Consider the following 21197-nt stretch of genomic DNA (forward strand, 5'->3'; position numbering starts at 1 on the left):
TTGTTTTTGTTGTGTGCCTGTCAGGCACCACCTGTGTACTTGCGCAACATAGAAAGCATTGACTTAAAATTACGTTAAGACACTTGTAAGTTGTGTTTTATAGAAAATGTCAAAGAAATTGACTGTAGAAAAGACGAAAAATTTGACCGAAAACGGTGACTTGTTGACATTAGAGTTTTCGGACGATGATTCCACTTTTCAACTTGCCAGTTCTCATACTAGTGAAACTGAGTTTCAAAAGTGCACCCTGGTTTCTTGTGTTCCGAAGAAAGGGGAACGTGTAGTAGTGTTACTTCCGCCAATGCACCACTAAGACAAAATTGACAGTGAAACCTGCGATAGTAGAAAGCCTGAAATTACTGTATAACATTTTACGACAGGATAAAGGGAGGGGTGGATGCGGTAGATGCAATGTGCGCATTATATGACGTAGGTAGAAATGTACGCAGACCGCCACTGCGTTTATTCTATACATTGATTAACATTTCTGGAATAGTGTCTCGATCAATTACTATTTCACAGAACTCCATATCAAGGCAGCTTCTCAAGTACTTAGGACTTATAAGACGTTCGTTAAGGGTTTTCACTACAGCGAAATTAAACTATCGCTAATTTTAGTTTTTTTTTTTTTTTTTTTTTTGTAATATCTTCAAAACAAATAAAAATATTCGAAAAGCAGAAACGTAGTGAACTAGACAATACGATTTTGCATGTGATTTTTTTCTTACAATTCACCTATCTGCTTTTGGTATGCCGCTATTTACAGAACCCGCAAAAAATGCTAAATCTATCTGCAGTTGCAAATCGAAAGCAGATAGATGAGTTATAATAATGGTATCATATGCAAAATCATATTGTCTAGTTCACTACTTTTCTGCTTTTCGAATATATTTAATTGTTTTGAAGATATTACAAAAAAAAAAAAAAAAAAAACTAAAATTAGCGGTAGTTTAATTTCGCTCTAGTGAAGACCCTTAATTGTGATACAAAAACGAAATTATAAATTCAAGAACTCACCTAATCCTCCGGACAAGAAATAAAGGTAGGAACACTTTTCAAAGTGCAAAAAGCAATAAGAAGTAAAAGTGGAACCGATCGTATCACATATATAGTGAACTTTCGATCAAAAATAAAATTAGAAAAACAGTTTACTTAACGGACACGGTAAAAGTGTAAACATATATTATTGGAAAGCACGGAAGACCTTGGTGAAAATCAAACTATTTCATAAACAATTCTCTCTTCATGGCCTTCAACTTCCGCGAGAATGAAATAACAAATAGAAAAAGGAAAGTGTGGATATTTGTAAGAAAGTGACCATAGAAACCCTAACAAATTCTACTAGAGCATCATTCAACATTCACTCCCGATCAAAGAATTATCTGGCTTTCATCCTTCGGACTCACTTCGTTCAGAACTTCAACATGGAGTCTCTGTGTAGCGGTCGTCAGTAACTCAAGAAGAGAGTATAACTAATGTACGGTCTAGTATGACAAGTTAAAATTAACTATTAGCAATTTACATATTTTTGTAGTAATTGTATGCTTCTTTCATTTAGTAATATATTTGTGCATTTGACTTATAAGTAATTGTTTCTTTTATTCTAGATATTAATTCATTACATTATGCATTCTTATTATTTTTTATTCAATCTCTTTTATTCTTCTATCTGTCATGTCTGAATGAAACGACATGGATCGTTTGGGTACGGTCTCCATGTGACAGGCAATGCAATACACTATAACTATATTTCCACTATACTACCTGTTCCATTATTGTGGTACACTAATACACTTTTATCTATCACACTGTTAGGACTCAATTTATTTATTTATTTATTTTTATATTAGTTGCCGAACAAATTAGGAAAGGAGCTCAGCTGCGTTATCTGTCGCGCTGCAAGCAGGGGAGGATCCAGGACGGATTTCTGGGGGAGAGCGTTGGGTGGTAATACTGCTACTTAGAGTTACTTTTAAGAGCTCTAAACTCTGGGATGGGTTTTATTTATATAAAGTTTCCTCTTCCGAGGGGGAGGGGGAGCGATCGCTCCGATCGCCCCATCCTGGATCCGCCTCTGGCTGCAAGACTGTTAGATTTTATACCAGAACAAAAGGAAAATCCACTGCAAGGAAAAAAGATGGAAATGCTGGAAGTGCAAAAACAGTGGAACGTTCTTTTTTAAGTTGTGCAAAAAGTGGCTGTGCCTCAAACACTATGAAATGTTATGCTCGGAATGAATTCACGACAATTTGCGTGGGTGAAAATGGGTTGTTTTTGACTTGTGGTTCAAACAATACACTGCACACTTCTGAGTCTCAATACGTTTATTTATGTTTACACATTTTATTCTTAATGTTTCATGTATGTAATCAGATGCTACTTCTCAGAAGTCGTAATTTTACTGCCTAATATCTGATTGTATCCGTTATTCATGTGGTAAAACAAACATGATTGCTAAATATAAAAAAAGAACATATAAATAAAGAGTTTCGTGTTTCCTTCCAACATTATATATCAATAAGTAATACATGTATCCCTTGAAACATAGAAGTATCTTATTTAAAAAAAGTATTTTATGTATTTTTAACTTAATTAAATTTCCTAGCCTAGCCAACAGTCTCAGAGACACAACCCGTCCACTCACGTAACAACAATTTCACTCGTGTACTCTAGGCTTAAGGTCTTTCCAATAGTTTTTGACAACCATTTTGGATAATTCGTTTCCAAGATATTCGCTGTGCTAGCTAATTTCCTCACACCACTTTGTATTAGGATGCTGTTTAGGTTGCAATTTGTCACTTATGGCATCCAGTAAAAAACTTTGATTTCTAAGAATTTTATCTATCTATCTACCTATACATATCCATCTACTATCTCTCTCTCTCTCTCTCTCTCTCTCTCTCTCTCTATGTTTGTGTTTGTGTATGTGTGTGTGTGTTGTTAAAAAATTAGAATAACACCACTGGTTCTAACAGAACCCACGAATTGCCAGCAAGCGTAACATTTCATACGAGCTAGACTAACCTGCTAGTGTCGTGACTTCTTTCCCACGGTGTTGCTGTAGTACTTTTGCTGTTAAGCTTGTGATCGGCGGCGGCCGCGATGAACCTATATATTTCCGTTGGCTCTGCTGCGATGAACCCGAACAAAGTTCTGGCCTTATCTTCACTCATCTTTGAATTAGTAATCGAACAGATGTAGTTGGTCTTGGAGTACAGCAAAGTAGTTGTTAAACTGATTAATAACAGTCGCAGTCAATAGATTACCGGCTGAGAGTACAGACGAAAGACTAAGACCGATAGCAATAAGTGGCAGCAAAAAGACAAGAGCCAAAGACCCAGCGTGACAAACGGTCCCAGGCTGATGATCGACGTTGGACAAATCCCGGAATTATCCAAATCTTAATATTTCATATGGGTTCAACGCCTCCTTATCTCATTGTTCTGCCATTCTTGAATTAGTTGCTTTGTTTATGGTTTCGGCATCGGATGATTCTCATATTGCTCAATGCGTGTGCGTAAGATGGGATTTTTTTTTTTTTTTTGACAATTCGTGGACTCTACTACGCGTTTCTTGAAAACGCACAGGAAATTACAACGTGGGCTCTTTCTCAATATTTCCGCGTTACAAAATAATATTCGTTTACATTTGTATTCTTCTAGAGGTTATTCTCTTTTACTTTTGTTTCATCTACTAGACTTTTCCACTTTCCTAGTTCATTGTCCTGAGTGACTGTTATCCTACACATAAATTAAGAGTAATACCACATTATGAGGTTAAATTTCAATGTTAGTTTAATCTCAGTGAAGTGGCATAGTTCTCATACACAATTTTTTTCATGGTTCTCATACGCGCTACCCTAGCCAGCTCTTTTAAGTTGGTCACAAGCAAGCAGGTGAGGTTAGATTTCATGAAAGTTGCACTACCCAAGTGTGACATATTATCATGGGGGTCAAGGTGGAACAAAACTATGGATGCGCACGAGTCGAGATTTAATCCTCTGTCTTGACTAGTCTCGACAAAATATGTTTCTGTCTGGACTCGTATCTCAACTCGACTCGAACTCGAGACAAGACGTCTCGAAATTCGAGTCCGAGACAAAATATAGGCGTTAAAATATACGTACACATCAGTCAGAACATTATGATCACCTACCTAATTGTCAGTATGTCCACCTTTTGACACGGATAACAACGGCAACGCGTCTTGGCATGGACGCAATGATACTTTGTAGGTCGGTGGAGAGAGTTGGTACCACGTGTGCACATACAGGCCACCTATTTCCCGTAAATTCCGGTGAAAGAGCGATGCACTCTGACGTCATGTTCAATTACATGACATTGAAACTCGCCCCTGTGTCGACTCGTCTCGGTCGCTCAGCTATGTTTAGTAATGCAAGTAAATTACTTTCTTTATCAATAAAGTTGTATGTGCAAAGTCTTTCCCCCTTCTGGTGCCTCCAGCACCTCCTCCTCTCTATCACCCAACTACCTCCTACAAGCCCTCGCTTTCAGGGCCCCACTTCCTACTTTCCTGTTGGTTCATATAACGTCATTGCTTTATAAGGGCTATCAGAAATCTCTAGGTAGATGGTGGAAAAAGCACAATTTATGCATTATATATTACGTACAAGGGAAAATTAGTATTATTTTCATCTTATTTTAATGAGAAAAGTTTTATGATTTTTTTTTTAAATAAACCTTTCCTTGGCCGAGTTTGAACCCACATCAAAAAAGATTTTCATTCTTGTCCCACTTACTAGCACACTCGGCTATAAGAGCCGACAGGAGCTGGTCTTTGCTTTGTGCTATGTATGCTACGTGGCGATAAACGAATAACTCCAACCAATCAGAACCATGTATGTAGTTCCTATCGCTAGAGTCGAGCGTGATTGAAATATATGCTTCTCATGCAGCGTCATTTTTTTAGGTTTACAAATAAATTTATTTTCCTCCATTTTGTCGAAAACTACGCATGAGATTTCATACTCTCGTATATCATTTCGTTCAGCTCAATAAGTCTTATCAATTGGAACATGTCTCATCTTTGAACATTTTATTTCTTTTCTTTCTTACTTTTTTTTCTTTTTCTTTTTTTTTTAATTCTAATAATATAGAATTTCTTGTCACCTCGCAATGAACTTTCACGTTTAAAGTAGCCATTACGGTTAGCGTTCGCGACTTTGGCGTGGGAAACCCGGCTTCGATTCCCGGCGGAAGCTCATGTGTTTCGGATCCCATGTTAATCAGTAGGTCCACGTCTCATATACTCTCGCTGCTGAACGGGACGTTAAACTCAACTCAAAGTAGCCACAAGTTTATTGCCAAAAAAAAAAACAACTACAATTTAGATTTTTTGAGGGTATGGTCCCTTTCAGCAGTGAAGCTATACAAACGTGTGAACATACAGCTTAAAGTACAATCCGAACCACATGAGCTTCCGTCGAGAATCGAACCCAAGTCTCTCACAAAAATCTTTATACAGGCTGATCTATTATTATGCTCCTATATTTAGCACACTAGACATATGATGTACTACGGTTCTTCTTGCCATTTCATATTTCACAGCATTAGTAACACGCCGTCGCCGTCGCCAACGTTCGTGATATAGCCTCGCGCATGACAGATCTCCCAACACTGTTTCCATAGTATCCAAATCACATGGTTTTCTGGCACATACTTTCTCTCTAAAGTACCTCCAAAGAAATTAATCCAGTGAGGTCAAATTAGAATTTCCCGATGGTTACTCAACATTTTCGCGACGTCCGATGAAGGACGAGTGACGGCCGTGCCAAGAGATATGGGATTTAGGATTTAGATTTCTGGCCTTTCGGCATCTAAGGCCATTTAGCCCTTGACGTTTTGAGGGATGACGTCCCTCGGCGAGCACACGATCCGGGAAAAGGGAAAGAAGAAGGGATTGAAGAAGGAAGGAAGCGACCTGGGACCTATAAATTAGGTACCACTCCGGTATTTGCCTGGTGTGAATGAGGAAAACCCAGGAAAACCTCATTCAGGGCGGCTCGCCTGAAAAAGCGTTGTACACTTTTTCGGCCGAGTGCCACCCCCGGGAATCGAACCCGGGACCGGTCGCACCGAAGGCGAGAGCGGTGTCAAGAGATATCTTGTAACGGTCCATCATGTACGTTGGACTTCGTCTGCTACGATATGTTACTGATGCTGATCCCCATGTCGAAATGTAAAATGGAAAGGATTATAGTAGGCTATATCATACAATTGAAAGTGACCATGTAACTTCATTAATGACATATTTATAGAGACAAATAAAAATAAAGACACGGTAATAGATCATCCTGGATATCAGCTCTTATATTGCTATTCCCCTTTCTAAGGGCCTATTCGCAATGACTTCACTAGGAGAACGCCATATGCAAGCTCATGAGACTAACATGTCTGGCACATTTTAGAAATTTCTGATTAATTATCTGTTAGCACAGAGTAATATCGTTTGAAGTAGCATATGATTACGCAGTTTTAAAGGCTACGATAAAAAAAAAGAAAATATTTAAAAGAGTTTAAACAGGGTTGTCCAAAAGAGTGAAAACACCCAATTTAAATTGAATTTTGCTGAAAATATGAAATAATAGCCCACGGATGAGGTAACAGGAGAGAAGACAAACACAGAATATATGAGGACCAGATCAGATAGCTTGAAACGGTAACAGATATCGACAAATGCTTTTTATTTCAATCCGTTCATTGTGTCAAGAGAACATATCACCACCTGAAACACTCTAACGCAAGCAGAAGGGGATGAAATTTACTAGTATTTCCGGTTTCAAATACAGATTTCCATAGAATAAAAACGGTAATTGATATCAGGAGATGGTTTCTAACAATCGATTTACTGTCTTAAGAATAGATTTCATCTCTTCCATTGATTTCGTAAGTGGTAGAAATCAACCACTTCCGGTTTCAGCGTTTATCGCTATATAACAGAAACAATAATAGACATCGATAAGTGTTTTCTTGCAAATCAATTCAGCGTCTTGAGAGAACATAGCACAGACAAAACTCTACAAGACACCGGAAGTGGTTGGTATTTACTATAGCACTTCCGGTTTCAATACTTGTTTCCACAGAACAAAAACTGTTTCTAACAGGTGTAGTTCCCTAAGAATGAGCTTCATCTGGACTTTTAACTAGTGGTGGGCACAAAAACCGGTTTTTCGGATTTCTTCAAAACCGGTTCGGTTTTCTCCGAAACGGTTATCGGTTTTCTCCAAAACCGGTTCGGTTTTTCACCTGATCCGGTTCCGCTTTTTTCAAAACTTGTTCTATTTCTGACCAGAATGGTGTTTCGTTGTTTTCCGGAAACCGAATCCATTTCCACAGAAATAGTCTTAGGTGTTTTCGAAAAGTTTTCACCGAAACCGGTTTTGGAGAAAACCGAAACCGGTTTCGCTGAAAAACCGAACCGGTTTTGGAGAAAACAGAAATGTAGGTTTTTCGGTTTTTATAGAAACCGGTTTTCGGTTTTTATAAAAACCGGTTTTTCCCATCCCTACTTAACTAACTGTTGATACTGGAAGTAGTGATAATTCCTTAATTTTTCGATTACAACTTTGACTCCATAATGGATAAAAATGGAAATAGTTAGCGAGAAACAGATTTTTTTATATGGATTCAGTACCAAGAATATGTTTTATTTTCTGATTTTATTCTTTTTATTGCATCCGAAAGTGATATACATCAATTATTACTTCCGATTTTAATATTAATCTCCATAACAGTAAGATATGGATTCAGTGTTTAAGGAACAGAATCTATTCAGTGCCGAGGAACAAAATCCAAGCGAAGACATCAACCTTTATTGATTTATTCTTAGAATTTTTAGTGCATCAGCTGTTTTCGTGAACGAACACAACATGCAAGTAGTTGCATTTGGCATATCAGCGAAAAGCTTAAGAGTCCTCATCCCGGCGAAATTAGAATACCGCTAATTTTACAGTAATTATGCGATAACTTCAAATACATAAAAAGATAATCGAAATGTGGAACAAGAGCGCCCTAGACAATATTATTTTGCTTGAGGTACCGTTATCACAAGTCACCTAATGACTTTCTGTTTTCAACCATTTAGAAACGCGAAAATAAAAGCCGATTTTTCAAAATGGCTCGAAATCGAAAGCAGATAAGTGAGTCGTGATAACGGTATCTCATGTAAAATGATATTGCCTAGGGCGCTCTTGTTCCACATTTCGATTATCTTTTATCTATTTAAAGATATCACATAATTACTGTAAAAATTAGCGGTGTTTTATTTTCGCCGGGATGAGGCCTCGTAATTGCTTAGAAACACTGTGTTCGCAGAACAAAACGAAAAGGGCTTTGCCCTATTTCTAAAGCTAAAATTTCTATTTCCCATTGTTTACAATGAGAATTCGTGCGCCAAATGCTTTTCCAATATTAAGAAGTCTATCGGAAGACTAATTTTCGGTGATTATTCCTCAAAATGATATGTCCGATCGGGACATGTGACACCTTTACGACACTGAGCGCGCGCTCTCGTCTCACCATGTCAAATTTGGTTAAGAGGCCTCATCCCGGCGAAATTAAATTACCACTAATTTTACAGAAATTATGTGATATCTTCAAATAGATAAAAGATAACACTAGTTAACAAAGGTTTCGTTACATAAAAGGAAATACCTGTTCTTAAAGGAACTTTTTGCGCTGAATTCGAATATGCACTCGGTTTTTCTCCATCACGTACGATTTTCCCGTAACAGAGGGATTTTCGGGAAAATCCCTCAAAAATTTCCCTTTTCGTTTATTTTACACCCCAAGATCTTGTCCCCTTGCATATACTAACATAGAAATTATACCTAAGTATACTTTGATTCATATTTAACAAACCCTCCAAGTTTCGTAATAATCGCTTTATTCTTTCTAGAGAAATAAATATGTTTGTATGTATACTGTGTGTACTGTTTATTGCACCTTATAGTAATGCTTTCAGATCTCTTAAGTTGAGGTAAAACGTTTTGCTTTATTACCACAAACACATATATAAAATATAATACAATATAATTTACAAGTGTGACAATTTACAATGAACAATAATGCAAATGTACCAAAAGGTCATGAAAAGACAATCAAAACTATCACAAAATATGAAACTTCCATTGGGTTACAAAAACGTACACTACTTCCTTCTTTTGTAAGAAATGTTGCATTCTCTAACAAGACCCCAACAATAGTCCCCCATCATTGAAGGATCCCATCGTCCCTGGTACCTTTTCTCCATTGCCATTATATCTTGGTGGAATCTTTCCCCCTGTTCGTCGCTGAGAGCACTTAGGTTAGCAGGAAAGAAGCTGAGGTGGGAGTGCAAAAAGTGGATTTTTAAAGACATCCTACAACCCAACTCTTTGTATTTCTGTATCATGTCCTGTACGATTTCTGTGTAACTCTCAGCTTTGTTATTGCCCAGAAAGTTACGCACAACACACTTAAATGCTGTCCAGGCAGCTAGCTCAGCACTGTTTAACTTGCTGTCAAAGCTATCATCAAGCATTAATTTCCTAATTTGGGGACCAATAAACACTCCCGCTGAAATCTTAGCATCACTCAGGTTAGGGAACTTATCTCGTAAATACTTGAAACCTTCACCAGATGTGTCCATGGCTTTGACAAAGTTTTTCATAAATCCTAACTTGATATGAAGTGGCGGTAGTAATATCTTATTAGGATCTACCAAAGGAGCGTATTTGACGTTGCATTCTCCAGGTACGTAATTCACTCTAGGTTCCCATTCCTTCACTTCATAATGTTTGTCATCAGCTCGGCTATCCCATAAACATAAAAAACATTGGTACTTCGTGTAACCGCACTGCAGTCCTAATAAAATACCAACTATCTTGAGATCACAACATATTTGGCAACAATGGTCCTTGTAATTTATAAGATTTAGCAAAGTTGACATGGTGTCATAGGATTCCTTAATCTTCATTGAGTGCGCAAGTGGTATAGAAGGTTTTTTATTTCCATTATGTAAAAGGACAGCTTTAAGGCTGACTTTTGACGCGTCGATAAATAACCTCCATTCTTCTGGAACGTAAGGAATTCTTAGCTCCGCCATCAACCCATTTATATCCGTACATACGCACACATTATCTTGCATTGAGAAATAGCTTGAAAATTGAACATGCCTTTTCCTGTACACTGATATGTTCGTTTCTGCATTCAATAAGTTCCACTGCTGGAGCCTTGATCCCAGAAGTTCCGCCTCTTGTTTTGTCAGGTGCAAATCACGGACTAGGTCATTAAGTTCACATTGCCGGATGAAATGTGGGTCGCGAACACAGTCAGGGATGAACGTTGGATCCTTGGATCTACATGTTGATGTCGATGGTTCATCAAGGTCATGATCATCATCAGAGTCTTTTGGCCATATCTCTTCCCAGTTGGTAGGGGGCTCGGGAAGTGGAAGTTCATCCCCGTGTGGAATAGGTCTAATTGCGGATTTAACGTTGGGATAACTTATTGTGTATTTGCTTTTTTTTTTTTTTAGAATGTCCCTTAACTACTGTGAGACAAAAATAACAATCATCCAGATGGTTGGTGGGTTCTCTCCACACCATTCTGTTACATTTGATAACAAATATTGATAACCATTTCATGAACAAAACGAAAAAACTTGGAGAATTGTATATATATGTATTAAGATATACATATATTGTACGTTTTAAAAAAATATACGTTGGAAGTACATTCTATTTTTATACACGTTTCTAATTTACAGAGAGCAATACAAGTGTGTTGTTGACTATTGTAAATATTCATTTTTATGTCTGTGTTTGTAGTAATAAAGCAAATCGTTTTTACCCCAACTCAGGAGATCTGAAAGCATTACTATCAGGTGCAATGAACAGTGCACACAGTATACATACAAATATATTTATTTCTCTAGAAAGAATAAAGCGATTTTTACGAAACTTTTAGGGTTTATTAAATATAAATCAAGGTATACTTAGGTATAATTTCTATGTTACTATATGTAAGGGGACAGGAGCTAGGGGAATAAAATATCTGAAAAAGGGAAATTTTGAGGGAATTTCCCGAAAATCCCTCTGTTACGGGAAAACTGTACGTGATGGAGAGAAACCGAGTGCATATTCGAATTCAGCGCAAAAAGTTCCTTTAAGATCAGGTGATTTTTCTCATGTAACAAACAAAAAGTTTAAATTTGTTAACTAGTGTAATTGAAATGTGGAACAGGAGCGCCTTAGACAATATAATTTTCGGGTGAGATACCGTTATCACAAGCCACCTAGTGGCTTTCCGTTTTCAGCCGTTTAGAAACGCGAAAATAAAAGCCGATTTTTCAAAATGGTTCGAAATCGAAAGCAGAAAAGGGAGTCGTGATAACGGTATCTCATGTAAAATGATATTGTCTAGGGCGCTCTTGTTCCACATTTCGATTAGCTTTTATATATTTGAAGATATCACATAATTACTGTGAAATTAGCGGTATTTTAATTTCGCTGGAATGAGGCCTTTTAAGAGAGGTTCAAGCATGTCGGAGGATTATCCGAACAAACGAACGCCTAAGTGGAAAAAACAGGAACTATTATTATTATTATTATTATTATTATTATTATTATTATTATTATTATTATTATTATTATTATTATTATTATTATTATTATTATTATTATCAGGGCTATCAAACATGTAAATCCATTCAAATCTCGTGCTAATTTTTTTTGGTAATCGTTTTACTTTCTTCTCTCGTATCGATAATCGCTAAAAGCAAAAAATAATATTTTTTTAAATAAATACTTACGATGACTTTGTAGAACTGATGATGGTATATGGTTTTTGAATTTCCATTTTTTTTTCCCTCAGTGCTAAGTTGACAACACAAATAACACAAATTTAAGCAGTCAACGTAGAGAACACACGTATTTTCACCTATGTATGCATAAACTATTTAAGTAAATACATCTGTATTCTGAACGTAAATCTGACCTTCGTTTGTTCAATAAAGGTAAAAGGTTATCCACTTTTTTTCCGCTTCACTAGACGTTCAGTCCAAGCACGTAACTCGTCATGGCTTGCGACTGTTACGCTTTGTTTAATAGAGATAAAACTGATTCTTTAATTGTCTCATTATAGACAACCAATCAGCAACAACTGTAATAATTTGATCCACTAAAAAGAACGTAGAACGCTCTGTGAGTGCAAATACGTACGTTATAATACAGATTTTTGTTCTGGGAAAGCGGTTCTTTATTGCAAACAGGTATGACACGAAATATTTCAGTTTTACGTCCCACGATTATGCTGTATCTAGGCTAAAGGAGAAGGTGATGATGAGAATTGAATGTAATGGTGTAATGAAGAACGTAGGAGGAAAGAGAGAATTACTTGACAACCCACCACACGATTTGCCCTTCACAAGATCCACTTAACGTGAACTGGGATCGAACCCGGGACTCTACGCACCAGAGGTGAACGCTCTACCACTGAGCGAGCCATGGTATAAATCCTGTAAGATCTATAAGTTTAGACTAGTCGTTCCAATCTATGAAAATGCGTGGTCCACAGTGGCGGATCCAGGGGGGACGCCCCTCAGAAGAGCATACTTTCTTATTTTATATATATATATAAATAAAACCCATTCCAGAGTTTGAAGCTCTTAAAAGTAGCTCTAAGTAGCAGTATGACCCACCCCCCTCCAGAAGTCGGTCTTGGATCCGCCCCTGGTGGTCCATGGAGTGTGTCGCGAAATTTTAGAATTTGAAAAATATGAAGTATTTAAATAATTAGTTAACAATCAATTTTGCGACAGAGTGTACCAACTAACGCCGTCCAGTAAAGTGTCGTTAGTCGAAGAAGGTTGGGGACCTTCAGTCTAGATTTTATACACATTTAATTTTTACGATGACGCCTTTAATCTTGGAAGTACTCGCTGGAATCTGTAGAATAGGGCTACCGACCCCCGTTTATATTTGTACTGTGAATTAACTTTTACAAGTCTATTGCAGGAAACTTACTGTAAATTAATTCCCAGTCTCAGGTTACGAAAACATATCTTTATGTACTAAATCTTATGAAACGTATGCTGTAATGTTACGAGCAGCGAGTTCTGCTTGCGAAGGTGTTCGTCAGACAGTTGCACGGAGAGAAAGATAGAGTGTATTTAAGGTTGGATTAAAGGGACAAGTTTTGCCGATAGATGTCACTACAGTCTTCGTACCTCTCTCATGTATTTTTTACCTTTCACGAAAATTTACGATTTCTCTTACAAATTTCAACCTTGAGACTTCAAATTTTTAGAGAAGGAACTTCATAACCTATCGAAGGCAACAATCCGTGCCGATTTTTTATTTAGAATTTTCTTCATTGTTGAAATGGCTGGATTGTTGAAATGGATATCCAAACCGTTAACAATATAACTGTTTCACCAATGAAGAGTCGATCAAATTTTCAACTGGGAGGTTCATATCATTTCACTTTGACAGTGCAACTTAAGGGAGGGTGTTAAAATGATCGAAAATGACCGATATTAGTGTTGAATCTATAGTTTTCAGGGTCACTGAGATGAATAGTGACACTTTCGATGTTATTTAAATCCAAAATCAGCCTCTATTGATTCTCCGAATGGCGAAGGATGGTGAGATGTAAAAATAATTGAAAATGACTGACATTAGTGTGGAATTCTTAATTTTGGAAGAGGCTCTAAGTTGATTGCTGGCAGTTTTAGTGCCCTTTATGTTCAAAATGTAACACATTCTTCCCGTGCGAAGAACGAGCATTCTGCTAGTATACAATAATTTTTACAACATATATTAAAAAGATACAAGTAGTCATACTTGAAATCATGTTTAACAAGCTCAACACATCCTTGTTTCATCATTATTATTATTATTATTATTTTGGAGATAATTGAAAAATTACTCTCTGTGCAAGGTCGTGGACATGATTCTTTTTATTTTTATGTATTTTTATGCATGTTTTTATGCACTCGAAATTCAAGGTTATAATGGCAACAAAAATGACTAGTTTTTATTTTTATAAATGTTATTTATAATATTAGAATATTTTTCTACAGGATTTACCGTATTTACTCGCGTAATTTTCGCACTTTTTTAGAGGAAAAAAGTTGTTTTGAAACAAGGGTGCGTAAATTATGCGGGGAAAAATTAGCCACATCAGTCAACATCATCTAATTTTTTTTCCCCAGTCAAAATGACATGAAAATACCGGTACACATTTTCTTTGTTAGCAAGAATTGACAACAAACAACTAATTCTAAATTTGTAGAAAAATAACATTAAAAAATTGATTAAGAAGTCGTGTGGTTTCTTACAAATCACTGTCAAATCCTCGCGTGCGCAAATTACGCGAGGAAAATAAAATATACAGAAAATGCCCTTCAAAATTGGGATGCGAAAATTATGCGAGGGCGCAAAATTACGCGCGTATTTACGGTAAGAATTCTAAGAAGGTGGGTGTATTTTAAGGATAGGAAAAATAAAATAAATTAGTTGAAATATTTAACAATCTTGTAGTTAACAATTGTAACTCTCACCCTTTTTTCGTCCTGCTTTTCCCGTTCCCTTGTAGGGGAAGTGTCAAAATTTGCTGAAACACGTCTTTAATTATTTGAAATGAAAAGTCTAAATGACAAATTTCATATAGCTCTATATCTTTCCTTCAGAGATTTCGATATGTCAACTTTTTACTGTAATAATTCACATCCCTACTTCACAACCCTTTATCATCGAATTAAAAAAAAATAATCTTGAGTTGAACCTTACACTGAGAAAAAATTGTATGTGGCATACGTAAAATCGTATGTTACATTTATAAATCCTGTAGTTTTTGGACTTAACGTACAGCAAACGTATAATTGAAAACGCATGTTTTATAATACTTTCTGTATAAGTGTTCCATCTATACGTAATAGAAACAATATAGGCGGTCAGGATCTCACATACAAATAGACGTATATAACATGTAGCTGACGAAGGTAACATACATATATGTATGTAATATAAAGAAGACTGTTAGATATCAGACTTTCTGGAACGGCATGATGTAACATCTAAGGGCAGTGCCTATGAAGCATACGGATAATGTATGCTCTGTATTGATTTCTGTAGTAAGCAAGATGATTCCGTATATTTGTATCATACAATATACCGCTGTCCGGAGAACGGATTTCTCTCAGGGTACGCTACAAGTCCTATACCCTGTCCAAATTTCATTTCCTAGCTTAAGTGGTTCAGCCTGGGTGCTGATCAGTCAGTCACTTGTTCACCCAGGACTTCTTGTATACATAGAGATTACAATTGATACAGAGTGATCAAAAAGTCCTGTTACCCCATGCATTTCATAGATGTTAATGAATTGTTGTTTCTTATTGTTGCAGGTGCTGATATACATCTATAACAAGACTGAAGAGTCGACTTACCCAATGGAGGAACGGATCGTAATGTGGGCTCACGAACGACCCCGTATGGGAAAATCAATGAAAGATAGTCAGCATGATTTCGCTTTAAGGTTTCAGAAACCATTCCCCAACAATTTCAAGGTTGCATCTGGTTACATGAAAGATAAGTCCCGTTTAGAACGACCACCAATACAACTGGACATGTGTGTGGAGCTGCAGTGTCTTTCGCAAAAAAAAAAAAAAAAAAAAAAAGTCCATTCCTAAGCGGTCATAGGAATTGGGTATTCCATACTCGATATTACAAAAACATATGAAGAAGAATTTGCAATTAAAGGTATTTAGACCTTTGTGTGTAAACAAATTGAGTGATAGTAACATGCAAAAACACCAGCAGGTTTGTAGGCGAATGTCTATACAATTCTTCCTTCAAGGGGATGTTTTTCTTGGACAAGTGTTTAATATATCGCAGTGCAAAAGCCACAAATGTTTATTTGTGGAGTAAAGAAAATCCACATTTTTTATGAAGAACTTAAACACAACCCGCCACATGTCATGATCCGGGCTGCAAGGTCTGCAATCCACTTGGTAAGTCTATATTTCTTTGATGGTGCTGTAAGTATCTCACCATGTTAGATGATTGGTTAATTCAACATGTCCAAGGTCGGAGAGTGCTCGGTCGTGTATGGTTCTAGCAGGATTGAGCAACAACATTATGCTATTGTTGTCAGAGAATATCTGAATGAGTTATTTCCTGATAAATGGATTGGACGTGGTTCTGCCCATTTGCCTGCACCTTTGGAGTGGCCACTTCGAAGTCCTGATCTATCATCTTGCGACAATGCATTATGCGGATTCGTAAAACAAAAGGTTGCTATCTATTTAGCATCATCAAGTCAAGATATTGAAGAGAATTTCACATCGTACATGGAGGAAAAACATACTCCATTATGAAAACGATGGTGTACACGCAGACACCGTGGAATAAATAGTAAAGAATAGTCACACTACCTCAAAGTTATTCTTTGGCATAATCCCACATTAATACAATGCGACTATCTATGAATAAGTTGACACGTGATAGATAGTAACGGAACTTTGTGATCACCCTGTACAGTTCATTATTTGTATAATCTATACATTTTGATATTATCAACTATGTTGTGTGATATATAAATTCACTTTAATTTTATTTTATGTCTTTTTTTTTTTTTGGATTAAAGTTTAATCTAAGATAATTTCACTCGAGGGCCATTTGTGGTTCGAGGACCATATCGTAAATACTGTAAAGCAACACTTAAACAGCCAACTGTGATGTTCGAGCGGTTGGCGATAAGATGGTTGGGAATTGCAAGACTGTCTACCAAGGGCGCCGATCCTGGGGGGCCAAGGGGGCCCCCAAAGCTCATGTGGGCTCCCTCCTTGTATTTGTAAATTTACAATATTTGGCATAATTTGAATGCAATTTGTCTCAAAATCCTCATATATGCTTTCTGCATCTGAATGGGGCTCCCCAAAGTTACAGAGAAATCAGCGCCCTTGCTGTGTACCTAGAGTTCGTAACCCGCTTGGAGACGTCCTTTTACAATTCATTTAATCATCATTCATTTCTTATCGTTCTTGAACCTAAAGAACAAAACTGTATGACGTGAAGGTCAAAAACAAATTAACAAACAAGGAAAAACCACAAAAATATTGTAAAATCTTTCCACTTTTACGAGAAATCATCTATTTTCTGCGAGGACAACTTCACTTTGTCTCCAGTTAATTAGTGGAATATGTGAGGTGTCCCATTCACTTGTTATGTAATAATTACCAAACAAGATGCGATTTATTCTTTCTTTCTATTTATTTCCCAAGGTCAAGTTCGAAATCTGACATTCTTCAATTCTTCAAGGGAACTTTTTCTCTCTGGGTCATTTTCACGCGACCGGTTTCGTGACAAACAATGCAATTTTCTTTCTTTTTTTTACATGTACTATTTTAGTATGCTTGTTTCTGCATAATTGTATACGTGTAAAAAAAATTGCAGGACGTCATTTGGGGAGGAAGGGGAGATAATTGCCCCCCTGCTGAATTTTAGAAGCATGCTTTCTGATAAATCGTGTACTAATAGTATACGCTAAACTCTTCGTATATGTTAGTGGATAACCTTGCACCTCTAGCCTTCCAGCTCAATCGGAAATTACGTAGTCTTAACATTTAAGCTCATGTCCTTTAGGTTAAGAGAGAAGGATAATAATTAATGAAAGAGAACGAAAATTAAAGAATCGGTGGAACGACAATGTGCGAGGAAACGGGAGAACAACGAGAAAATCCAGGAAAATGTTATCCTAATGCAAACTCGCGTGACCGGGAATCAAACCGGAAGCCTTTCTCTCATCAGAGATTAGCGCCTTAGTACTGAATAACCGAGTCACCTATATACAGGATGTTAAAGGATTTTACTGACAAACTGTAAAAGGTGATTTCTCACTTCAAAATAACAAAAGAAAAAGTTTCGTATAGACCTGTCGTAAGAAAAAGTGTATAGTTTCGGAGCTAAGGCCGTCCAAAAAGCGTGAAAGTATGTGTCGTAAAACGCGTTTTCTGGAACACGAGGAACCGTGGAATTGAAAGTCCGTGACTGCGTAAAAAGAAGTCACATATAAACATACCGTAATATCTACAAGTGCATACACTGTAAAAAATATCGGGAAGGTTTCTCACCTTCGGGGAACCTTTTTGCAAAGAAAAGTCTAGGTTTCCGGATAAATTAACAGAACGTTTCTCCATTTTAACAAAAATAAGACATTTTCCGTAAGAAATCAGAAAGGATTCGGTGTGGTCAGAAATATGTACAATCCTTTTATCATCGGAAACAAGTTTTCTTTATTTTTAAGGAATTTTCTCATACATTTCCCATAATTTGATGTTACTTTTCCTTTATTTCACGGTAAACTGGCTTTACCAGGCTACTCGGAAACTTTTTGGTGATGCATCATGGGAGTAATAACATCCATGTTTATTTAATGAGTAGTGCTATTATTTATATTACGCCTTTTTGTCGATTAATTTGGAAATAAATAATCAGAGCGTCGAGTAAATGGTAGGGTACAATGTATTAAACAGTTTTATTATTTTTTATTATTTGTGGTTACAGTTGTGATTATTTAATTCATGTTTTTAGCATAATGAATGAGCGTAAACAGTAATGCGGCCTTGTACATAATGCGCGTAAACACTCATAATATTATTAGTTTTGGGTTCACTCAAACACGCAGTTCGGGTTATGTTTAGCAGAAGGGTCCAGAAGCACGTAAAAAAAAGCACAACATTTACAGGAGAAGTGGATGATGCAAGTATTTAGACCAAAATAAGGTAACCAAATCTGGGTTCAATCGAGCAGATGGTTCTACCAGATAGAAAATCTATAGGTAAAATACGATGTGAAACACTTTTGTGAATAAATGAGAGTGTGAATATAAGTAGTTAGTGTGAGTGCACAGCATACTGAAATGACAAATAGGCATATGCTTTATAACTATCCTCGTTTATGCGTATACTCTCCATCGCTGACGCGCCTGCTCCCTACGGATGCACCCCTCGCCGACGCTCGTGCCTCCTTACTGCGCTCCTGCCCTGACTCGGTTAAATAGCATTCGTGCTTTTTAATGGCCATCTAGCACATATTGGTACGTGTTTTATGCACTGTAGTTTTTATGTTACATGTCCAAACTGTATTTATACTAATCCCTCCTGCAGTCAGTTTGTAAGTGATGATGGAGTTCCTCATTTCGTGCATGCTCTGCTAAAATAAATATAAAGATTTGACCTAACCTGAAAAGGTAAGAAATATATCTAAATTTGGTAGAACCGTCTGCTCGAGTAATGCCTCAAATCTAATCTAAGCTAACCTGAACTAGCTGATATTAACCTAACGTTAGTAGAAGTAAGCAAAATTCGGTAAGAGTGCACTTTGTGCAGAACGTTCATAGTTGGGCGTCCGCTTTCGCCACGTTTTTTCGCTGTTATCTCCTTTGCACACTTTCTGCAATTTGTTATTAGGTTCATTAATCCGTGCTCTTCACAAACTTATAAAAGATTTTGCTCGTTATCAACGTATTGCTTCACAAATGTTAAAACTGTTAGTTCATTGCCCTTGTACATTCGCCATGTTGATGACATAAATGCTCGTTTCTTTCCCTCAATGCAACTGTTCGGTTACCTTGCACCAAGTAGTTCCCTCCGCTCGCCGTATAGTCCCATGTTTATAGCCACTTATATATAACAAATAAACATATTTTTCGGGACTCTCATATATTATCAAGCGCACAAACGATCAAATTATCCATATCTTTCATGTAAATTTTAAAAATTTTGCTGGAAACGGACGCCCAACTTTGGAACTTAACCCGTTAGGAACTATAGCTAAACAACCCTACGGGGCTTCTAACCTCCTTCGCTCGCTCAATTATGTTTCGTGAAATAAGTAACACTTCAGATCTTATATTTGCAAGATTGGGAGAAAAATTAAAATATACCCACAATCTTACCCGGAATTCTATAATTTTTTTCGAAAATTTTGCTAGACCTCTACACTACCGTAATCTAACATAATATAACCTAATCTAAACTAACCTAATGTAAAGACAAATTACCAAAATTGTAATATTTTTTAGAAACAATTGCTGAACTCTTTCTGCTAAATATAAGCCGATGGTCAAGGGAGGATGTAGAAGGTGAAATCTGGGGGGGGGGAGCAGCCAGAATCCCAGACTATGGTAGGTATATCATGATATGACTACAAGCTTCCAAAAATATATAAATAGTAAGTAAAATGATGTTTGTCACAAAAAAGGGGGATCCTAGGTTCCCCCGGCCCCGGCCTAGATCCACCACTGACGACGGATCTACCAAATAAAATTCATTTCAATATGCTGTAGACTGACAGTAATTACTTATATTCACACTGTCGTTTATTCATGAAAAATGTTTCACATCGTATTTTGCCTATAAATTTTCTGAGTGAGAGTAAAAGTATTGTAAATGTGCTCTTCCACTATTCTCGTTTATGCGTATACCCCCGTCGCTCACGCGTCTAATCGCTACGGACTAACCTCTTCGCTACCTGGTCTTCCTGCTGCGCTCCTGCCCTGACTCGTTTAGCCCTTTTAGGATTTATGGTATGTTTATATACCATGGCGGAGTATCGTGTTTGACAACTTATTTAGGTTCTATACCAGGTATGTAAGTCATTTTTTACTGGTCAAATCAAGGATGGACCAAAGAACAACCCAGGTGCGTCTTGGAAGCGGATGGTCAACTTACTGGCGCGGAGGGGCATGACTTTTTTTTCCTAAGGCAAATTTCTCACGCTCTTAGTTTTCAAGATAACAAATTGAAACTTTGCACATGGATTGTGTGTACTTTTGTGTATGTATCAGATTTTTTTAGATCCTTACGTGAAACTGGGACCGGGCCCGAGGCGCGCAAGTGTTCCCAGAAATGACTTTTTCAGAAAAATTCCCGATTATCCGGGTTCACATGTATTGTACGGATATGTGAGTGATACCGTTGAAAAACGCTCGTTATTCTAAGCAAGATGACGTTTGAACCATGACTTTAGGCCAAACAGTAATGACGCAGTAAATTTTTGAAGTATTATATACGCACATTATTTATATCTTTTTTGGAAAAATAAATCAGATCCCTACGTGAACTCAGGGCCGGACCAGAGGGGGAGGGGTGAAAAAATCTAGATTGTTTTCGATAAATCTCCCGGTTTATCCCGT

The 21197-nt window shown here is 37.0% G+C and overlaps 1 protein-coding gene across 2 annotated transcripts in view; it reads right to left on the reverse strand.

Moving 5' to 3' along the window:
* Positions 1 to 21197, reverse strand: part of LOC145672931 (very long chain fatty acid elongase AAEL008004-like) — a 103807-nt gene that overhangs the window by 70451 nt on the left and 12159 nt on the right. Inside the window, exon 1 of one of the 2 annotated variants that reach the window (XM_081742152.1) lies at positions 1018 to 1093. The exons of the other annotated variant lie outside the window; for it this stretch is intronic. The gene's annotated coding sequence lies outside the window, so the exon portion shown is untranslated. Of the gene's footprint in view, positions 1 to 1017; positions 1094 to 21197 lie in introns of those variants that run through there. 2 annotated transcript variants of the gene reach the window in all.

This window comes from Thermobia domestica, chromosome 16, assembly GCF_964235325.1.
Source record: "Thermobia domestica chromosome 16, izTheDome1.hap1.1, whole genome shotgun sequence".
NCBI classification, from domain to species: Eukaryota; Metazoa; Arthropoda; class Insecta; order Zygentoma; family Lepismatidae; genus Thermobia; species Thermobia domestica.